Raw genomic sequence first — 9,236 nt, forward strand, 5'->3', positions numbered from 1 at the left:
ACATGCACAGTATATCTGCCATGGAAATTAGCATATTTTCCCCCTCTAAAAGAAATAAAGACAGAATGTTAAAAAGGTAAATCACACATCAGCCTTATAAAACAATTTTCAAAATGTGTGCTCTCTTTATTTTTGCTTGGCTTTCATCACAATTTGAATGTGTGACTTAGATAAGTGAAGTGATCATGGGTATATGTTTGTGCATGAGTAGAAAGAACTGAGGTTTTAGGAAAATTAGCAAGAAAGGATAAATATTAGGAAGAAAGTAAAAGAGAAGGGGATGACAGAGGATGAGATGGTTGGATGGCATCACCCAGTCAATGGACATGAGTTTGAGGAGGCCCCGGGAGTTGGTAATGGACAGGAAAGCCTGGAGTCTGTGGCATCCATGGGGTTGCAAAGAGTCAGACACGACTAAGTGACTGAACTGAAGTAAAACTAAGAAAAAAATATGAGAGAAGAAGAGAAATAGAATCATCCACCAGTCTAAAGGACAGAGGTTAAAATGAGTCATGACATGAGGTGAACACTGGAGGTAATCTGGGACACATGCTGATTTTCTAGGTGAAAACCTGACAACCAGGAAAAGATGTGACTGCTCCAAGCTTGCACAAAAAGTTCTGAGATCTGAGATTTGATGGACAAAATGCACGATCAGTGCTCTGAGTACCAGCTAATGTGTGGATCTTTTCATTGCCACCCATTTTTCAAGTTTTTAGTCATGTATTTTCTTTTTTGATGTGGACCACTTTTAAAGTTTTTATTGAATTTGTTGTAATAGTGCTTCTTTTTATATTCTGATTTTTTGACCACGAGCCATGTGGGATCTTAGCTTCCTGACCAGGGAACGAACCTGAACCCCTAGTACTGGAAGGTGAAGTCGTAACCACTGGACCATCAGGCAAGCTCCATGTATTTTCTTCTTACTGTGACCATGGTGGTTTCTATTCTCTATTCCTCTTTTAGATGTCTCCTTAATTCTCATAACCATATGATAGAATTTTTTTTCTTATTCTAATTGCTTACCTTCCATAACCAGAATATAAACTCCATTAAAATGTGTTTCTGCCTTTTTTATCATTGATGTATTCTCATAACCTAGAACAATGTATGGCTCATCTTAAGAACCTAATAAATACTTGACAAATAAATATTAAATAATAAATTAAAGGCAAAGATTGAGGCGAAAAATGGATCTGGGTAGTATAAATACTAATGTCTTTGACTAGCTGCATAGTATTGAGTGAATTACTAACTTCCAGCATCTCAGTTGCCTTTCCTAGCTGATGCTATACCAACAAAGATTGTTATAAAGAAGAAAGAGAGCCCCATTTACCAGCCAGGTTGGTAAATAAAGAAGGAAATGAAGGTACAACACAGCAAGTCCACCATGGTAACCAACAAATTTCACTGTTATGAACATTATTAATATATAATGGAACAAATGTCTATATCAGAACAGAATAGATACCAAACTAATATTAGAGGAAAAAGGAGGTTGATTTTACTCCTAACCATTTCCTTAAAGGTAAAATACTGGAGATATGTAAATATCCTTGATAATATTTCTCTACCTACTACAAGGTCTACATAATAAAGTAGTAAATTGAGGGCAGGAGGAGAAGGGGACGACAGAGGATGAGATGGTTGGATGGCATCACTGACTCGATGGACATGGGTTTGGGTGGACTCCAGGAGTTGGTGATGGACAGGGAGGCCTGGCATGCTGCGGTTCATGGGGTTGCAAAGAGTCGGACACGACTAAGCGACTGAACTGAACTGAAATATACACAGTAAATATAAATGAATGTGAAAATAAAAGACCTGAAGGTAACAGGTTTTAATAGTCCAGGGATTTTCCCAGATCAATGTTTGGAGAACAAGTCTTTATGAAATGATTATACCAAAAAACACTGCCCTTCTTGACATCATTCTCATTTGTGGACAAAATATGGTTATTTTGTATGCATGGAAAAATGGAAAGAAATCCCAATTAACTAAGAAGGCAAAACAATGATGAAGTCTCTCTGTGTGTGTGTGTATATGTAAATATGTGAATCTATCATTTTTAAAAACATAAAATAATTCTCCTCTGGTTGGAGATTTACCTTCTCTGCACATTATACCTGCCCTTTATATGCTATCTGACACCACAAACAATTTTAGACATAGAAACACGAAGTAAAAGTTCCATAAGGGCGGCAATAATATTTGTCTTCTTACTTATCTTCTTAGTACTGGAAACAAGATAAATCCTTAATAAAACTGATTGAATGTATAAATACAATTGAAAATCTAGGTCCTAGAAAGGAAAAGGAAGCATGAACATTAAGGTCTATAGACAAATATTTACTGTGACTAACTTTAGCTTTCAAAGTCTTTGTGTCCAGGCAAGAAAGGGAAAATAAGGGATTATATTTTTCCAAGAGAAGAAAATGTGTGTCTTAAATTAGCCTGCAATAGCCATGCCTCACATACTGAACATGCACAGTAACTATTCCGTGAATGTCACAAAAATTCTACACATTGTTTGCAGATCAACTTTGTAGCTCATATAGCCAATTGGATGGTATAGAGCTCATAGCATGTTATTCAAATATACAACCAAGTTCCAAAGAGGTGAATATATAGTTCCATTAGAGCACCAAATATTACTTTTTCTTACCGTTCTTCCAGCTAACTCTTAGTTACAATAAGACTCCTCAGTTGTATGTCTGATTTAACATAAAAGTTAGATCTGCTATAGTGCACAAAGTGTTCTGTAATAATTGGTTCAATAGAGCTGGAATTATAAAATGGGCAACTCCCTCTCCTCTCTCTCACTCCCGAGTGCAAAGAGACACAACAGTTTCATTGCAAGAAAACAAAAGAATCTCAGATTACTTGCTGAGCTCTTAAACTTCTTTCATTCAATCTTTAACAAAACAAATGAGAACTTCTAAAAACATAAGAGGTATGCACTGCACCATCTGTCAGTCGAAAAGATGGGAGAGGAGCAGAAAAATGAAAATACCCTCAATCTATAAGAATAAAAGACCTGGAGTAAAGTTTTGTCTTCATGCCCTAACTCAGAGCTCATGTTTTTAACTATTCAGCCATATTAGGAACACTTTCTTGTTAACTAAAACCAATAGTAAAAGCAAACACAGAGGGGCAGGATGATCTTGGCTTGCAAATTATCATTATGACTCTGATGAGGCTCCTTGCTATACTCCTGGACCACAAATAACATGATGTGACAGGAAACCTCAACATATGCTGATGTTTCTGAACTGTTTTCATGTGTGTGTGTGTGTGTGTGTGTGTGTGTGTGTGTGCAGGCAAGAATATTGGAGTGGGTAGCCATTCCCTTTTCCAGGGGTTCTTCCTAACCCAGGTATCAAACCCAGGTTTTCTGCATTGAAGGCAGATTCTTTACCATCTGAGTCACTAGAGAAACCTGCTTTTCTATACTGACCTTCAAGCTTTAATCCTATTTTGGTTTCTGGTCCATTCTTTTCCTAATTCTTCCTGTCCCTTGCTTTTTCAATCCTTATTTAATTGCCAGTCTTCATTCTCATATTGAAAAAACTCATGTATAACATCTTAATTAGATCAGTTCTGCACCCAGTCCACTAGGGCGCTGTCAGTTCAGTTCAGTCGCTCAGTCATGTCTGGCTGTTTGCGACCCCAAGGACTGTAGCACACCAGGCCTCCCTGTCCATCACCAACTCCCGGAGTTTGCTCAAACTCATGTCCATCAAGTTGGTGACGCCATCCAACCATCTCATCCTCTGTTGTTACCTTCTCCTCCTGCCTTCAACCTTTCCCAGCATCAGGGTCTTTTATAATGAGTCCGCTCTTCACACCAAACGCCAAAGTATTGGAGTTTCAGCTTCAACATCAGTCCTTCCAATGAATATTCAGGACTGATTTCCTTTAGGATGGACTTGTTTGATTTCCTTGCAGTCCATGGGACTCGCAAGAGTCTTCTCCAACACCACAATTCAAAAGCATCAATTCTTTGGCACTCAGCTTGCTTTCTGGTCCAACTCTCACATCCATACATGACTACTGGAAAAACCATAGCTTTGACTAGATGGACCTTTGTTGGCAAAGTAATGTCTCTGCTTTTTAATATGCTGTTTAGGTTGGTCATAGCTTTCCTTCCAAGGAACAAGCATCTTTTAAAATTCATGGCTACAGTCACCATTTGCAGTGATTATAAAGTCCAAGAAAAGAAAATCTCTCACTATTTCCATTGTTTCCCCATCTATATGCCATGAAGTGATAGGGCCAGATCCCATGATCTTAATTTTTTGAATGTTGAATTTTAAGTCAGTTTTTTCCACTCATATGTATAGCATTTATGCTTAAAGGTGAGGTGGGTAAGATGTTTTGCTCATGAGTGCTAACATAAACTAAAAGTATTAGGAAGATAATTATAGAGATATTAGGAAGTTATTACAGTGATATTAGGAAGATAGAAGTTATCAGAAATATACGTCTTTGGGATAAGAGAAGGTCAGATATTTCTGGTACCTTGATATATGCAGGAAAATCTGCAGCAATATGCAACTGCAACAGTATACAGAGATACATTTTTTTCAGAATGTGTTATTAAAAGAGTAGAATCAGACATTTTTTAGTTTGTTACTTTGTCCTGGCCATTGAGTATATAGAGGATTATAAGATCTTGTCCTAAATCTCAAGTCTGGACAGACAAGTAAGTATTTCATGATTTTTAAAAAATAATATACAGAAACATAACTTGCTAATGTAAACGGTAAGTGCTTTGCTTGTGTTTCACACCCCACTCCATCCCTGCCCATAGCTCTCCTTTCTTCAAGTACAGATACAGCCACAGAATCCTTCTTATCACGGTGTCCCAAGAAGAAGCTACTAATCAGATGTGACAGAATATAAAACCTATGTAGATGTAGAACTGTAAGAATATAGTTAATGAAGACTAATTTTCATGACTGAACTTTAAGTAATTGAAGAGATACTGTAACTTTTCTTTAATGACCAAAAAAACAGTTCTTCTATAAAGAAGCAACAGGTTTAAGAACACAGAAGATAAATATTCAATGGAAATACATATTAATTATACTGTTGAGCTAGGATAAAGGTTTAAAAAAGGAAAGACTCATACCAGAACTGAAAAATACCATCCATGTTTAACTATCCAAGGCTTTATAGATATTCTTGGTGACCTAACTACATATACCTGGAACTTTACCACTAAAATTTCCTCCAGCTACTTCTAATTGTCAATACCCATCTCTCTTTGCTGGACGACTGTCCAAATTATGGCAGCAGAAGTGACAATGTGCTGCTAAATTAATAATCCTTAGCAGTGGACAACAACAGAAATGACTACCAGAACAAATATTTAACACTTGCCTAGAAAATCCCATGGACAGAGGAGCCTGGTGGGCTACAATCCATGGGGTTGCTACTAGTCAGACACAACCGAGCGACTTCACTTTCACACATTGGAGAAGGAAATGGCAGCCCACTCCGGTGTTCTTGCCTGGGGAATCCCAGGGATGGTGGAGCCTGGTGGGCTGCCATCTATGGGGTCGCACAGAGTCGGGCACGACTGAAGTGACTTAGCAGCAGCAGCATTGTTGTTCAATTGCTAAGTAGTGTCCAACTCTGCAACCCCATGGACTGCAGCACACCAGGCTTCCCTGTCCTTCACCATCCCTCAGAGTTGGCTCAAACTCATGTCCATTGAGTCAGTGATGCCATCCAACCACCTCATCCTCAGTCGCCCCCTTCTCCTCCTCCCCTCAATCTTTCCCAGCACCAGAATCTTTTCCAGTGAGTCAACTTTTCATATCTGGTGGCCAAAGTATAATCACTGGACTACCAGGGAAGTCCCAAACCTCAGAATTAACTCACTTCAGATCTCCTACCATGTCTCATATCTCTCATAGGTTAACTTCAATAAAACAGAGTTTATGAGATTACATATCTGTGTAGAACTTTTAACCCTCTGCTGCCTATAAAGTGAATCCTACTTCTGCCTGGCATAAAACATTCATCACTTATAACCTGACTCTAAAGTAGGACTTCCAGATTCACCCTCCATGAATACTGCTTCTGTCTCATGGGCAGATTAATGGTGCCTTGTACATGCCAGGAATTTTCATGGTTTACTGCCATCACTTTTCTACACAGAGAATTCAGTCCCCTCTCTGCCTTTCCTGGAAACTTCAAGGATTTCTTCAACACTTATCTCTAACTTCCTCACATTGGTGTAGCTAGGTACTTAGCATTCCATGTTCCCACCCACAGTTTTCTGTTCACATCCTTATAGTTTTATCCTGCATTGTAAGGCCATTTACAACCTTTTGACCTTATCTGGTTCACTTGATTGTTATCTGTTATGGGCAGTGACCGTTTTCTATTGATCCTGAATCCACTGTATTAGTACCATCTCATCACAGAAAAAATACAACATGAATTTTGCTTCCCTAACAGTTTTACATCCAAATATTTCTAAATAAAGTATTCTTATGCACATTATATATGTACATATGTGTGCGTGTATGTGTGTATATATATATATATATAAGATCTTTTATATATATATATATAAAAATCCTCTGGAGGAGGGCATGGCAGCCCACTCCAGGATTCTTCCCTGGAGAACCCTATGGACAGAGAAGCCTGGCAGGCTACAGTCCATAGGGTCACAGAGTTGGACAAGACTGAAGCAACTTAGCACAGCATATATATGCTGTAACCCATAGGACGCACCTGACATTGGTGGCCATTTCCCTTATATTTCCTCTAGAGAGTAAAGACCCTTCTCTTTATAAAAGATTATCTCCAGCTTGAAAGATCCAAACTCCTACATAGACCCTCAGAGAAAGTTGAATACAGCTAAAAGAAGCTTTAACCTACTTCACAATTTTGCCTCCGGCTAGCCCTGACTGGAAGTACTACCAAATGGGAAAGAATTTGACTTAAATCAATATGAAATCAGGGTGAAAAACTGTAGTCTCTATGTTTAACTAAATGTTCATTGGTTAACATATTAGGAACCAATTTTGCACTATCAAAAGCTGATTTTATGGGACAATTAAGAGCTTTACTATAAAGAAGTGTGAACACCAAATGCTATAGGATCACAGAACCTATTGACACCAAAATAACCAACTAGATGAAAGCAGATTTGTCAGAAAGGCTGATGGTTGTCTAGTTACAAACTTGCAAAACTTATTAAGGTATTCGTACAGGTGATGTCAGTGCAATATGCCATTCGAAGTTCAAAAACAATGTAATGTCTTTGTTTTATCCATTTTCTAAGACTGAAATTGGAATTATGGCCAAAAAAAAAGCCCTTCAGAAAGTTTCAATTCATTCCAAGTCAAACCTGGTCAAACTGTTGAAATTTCAAAGCTTAGAGACAAACCTAAAGTCATGACTTTAATTAATACCATGGACCTCTCTGGAGTGGAGATACTGCCACCTAATTAAAATGAGTCTGTATTCATTTCTTTCTTAGATAGCTGAGATTTTGATTTCAGAAACTGATTCTGAAGACTCCCTGACCTTTGGCAAAACATTCATTCAGTTCTGAACTCTGAGCTTACAGGGAAGCTACAATGATTATAGGACTGTGAAGTCATCTACAATGCAGGCTGATTGCCCAGTACAGTCTGCTTCACAGAGTTCATTTTTTAAGGAATTTCTCCCTGAGTGGCAATATCACCGCATTCCAAACCTACAAAGCTAGGAAAACTTTGCAATCATTACCCTCAACAGCCTTTTGGAAAGTAAATATTAAGAGTGGAACCAATTGCCTACATTTTTACTCTGTTTACAGACAACATTGCAAATACATACATTCCTTAAATTAGCAATATCATAGTGAAGTGAAAGTACATATTCTGTCTTAGGTGGCATTGAGTAAATTCTTTACACAGCAGACATTTAATGATTGTGTACTATATCCTGGCTTGGAAACGTGGATAATAACACTTCCTGATACCAAGGGGTTTCATTACAATAGAGGAAAGGACTATGCATGTGCTAATGACTGTAACAAAGTATATATGTAGGCTGTATGAGTAAGTTAGACATCCTGACTTAGGCATCAGTATGAATTCCAAAGCTTCCCTGGTGGCTCAGGTGGTAAAGAATCCTCTTGCAATGTGGAAGACCTGGGTCTGAGCCCTGCATTGGGAAGATCCCCTAAAGGAGGGCATGGCAACCCACTCCAGTATTCTTGCCTGGAGAAACCCCATGGACAGAGGAGCCTGGCAGACTACAGTCCATGGAGTCACAAAGAGTCGGACATGACTGAGTGACTGAGCACACACACATGAATTCCTGAGACTGATTCAAGGGGCATGTTACAATTAAACCTGGCTTTAGATCATGGGTTTACAGTTGGAGAAAGACAATGAGGTAGACACATACAAGGATGCTAACTGTAAAAGAGATTAAGACATTTTTAAGAACAGTGATTTTATTGTGGGCTTCCCTGGACCCTCAGTGGTAAAGAACTAGCCTGCTAATGCAGGAAACGCAGGTTCGATCCCTGGGTTGGGAATATCCCCTGGAGAAGGAAATGGCAACTCAATCTAGTATTTTTGCCTGGGGAATCCTGTGGACAGAGGAGCCTGGCAGACTATGGTACAGAGGGTCACAAAATCAACTTAGCGACTAAACAACAACAGTGATTTTACTAAACCTCCTTTTACTAAAGGGAAGTGTTAAAAGCAAGAATCAAGACGACCTGCCACAATAAGGCAAATAGTAAAAATCAGGCAACAGTAAAGTGTTACAACAATGAGAAACACTTGATTATATCGGTATAAATTTAGAAAGAGGAATTCATCACTGGAACAGGGAAATGGGAAGAATGGAAAGGAATCCAGAACAAAACTAGTAATTTAGGAGGACACTGAAATACTCCAAGACAGAAAGGGAAGCTTAAAAAATTATAGAAACCTAAGGGAGGAAAGGAAGATGAATATGTGAGAGAATTTACAAATTAGAATGTGTCTGAAGATATTCATTTTAGGCAGTTGAGACATAAATAATACTTAAATCAGTTTATTTACGATGTACTAGCTATGGCCCCACAAAAAGTGAGAGGCCTTTTATTTATTTCACTTAACTCTAGTTACAGGTCATGATAAATATTTTATCTTTATTTACTGATAAAATAAATTGATCATATTGGCCAGTGGAGCCACAATTAAAATTGAAGATTTTCTTACCTCGAATCTCAC

This window comes from Moschus berezovskii, chromosome 22 (assembly GCF_049115385.1).
Source record: "Moschus berezovskii isolate FMDL1 chromosome 22, NW_MosBer_1.0, whole genome shotgun sequence".
NCBI classification, from domain to species: domain Eukaryota; kingdom Metazoa; phylum Chordata; class Mammalia; order Artiodactyla; family Moschidae; genus Moschus; species Moschus berezovskii.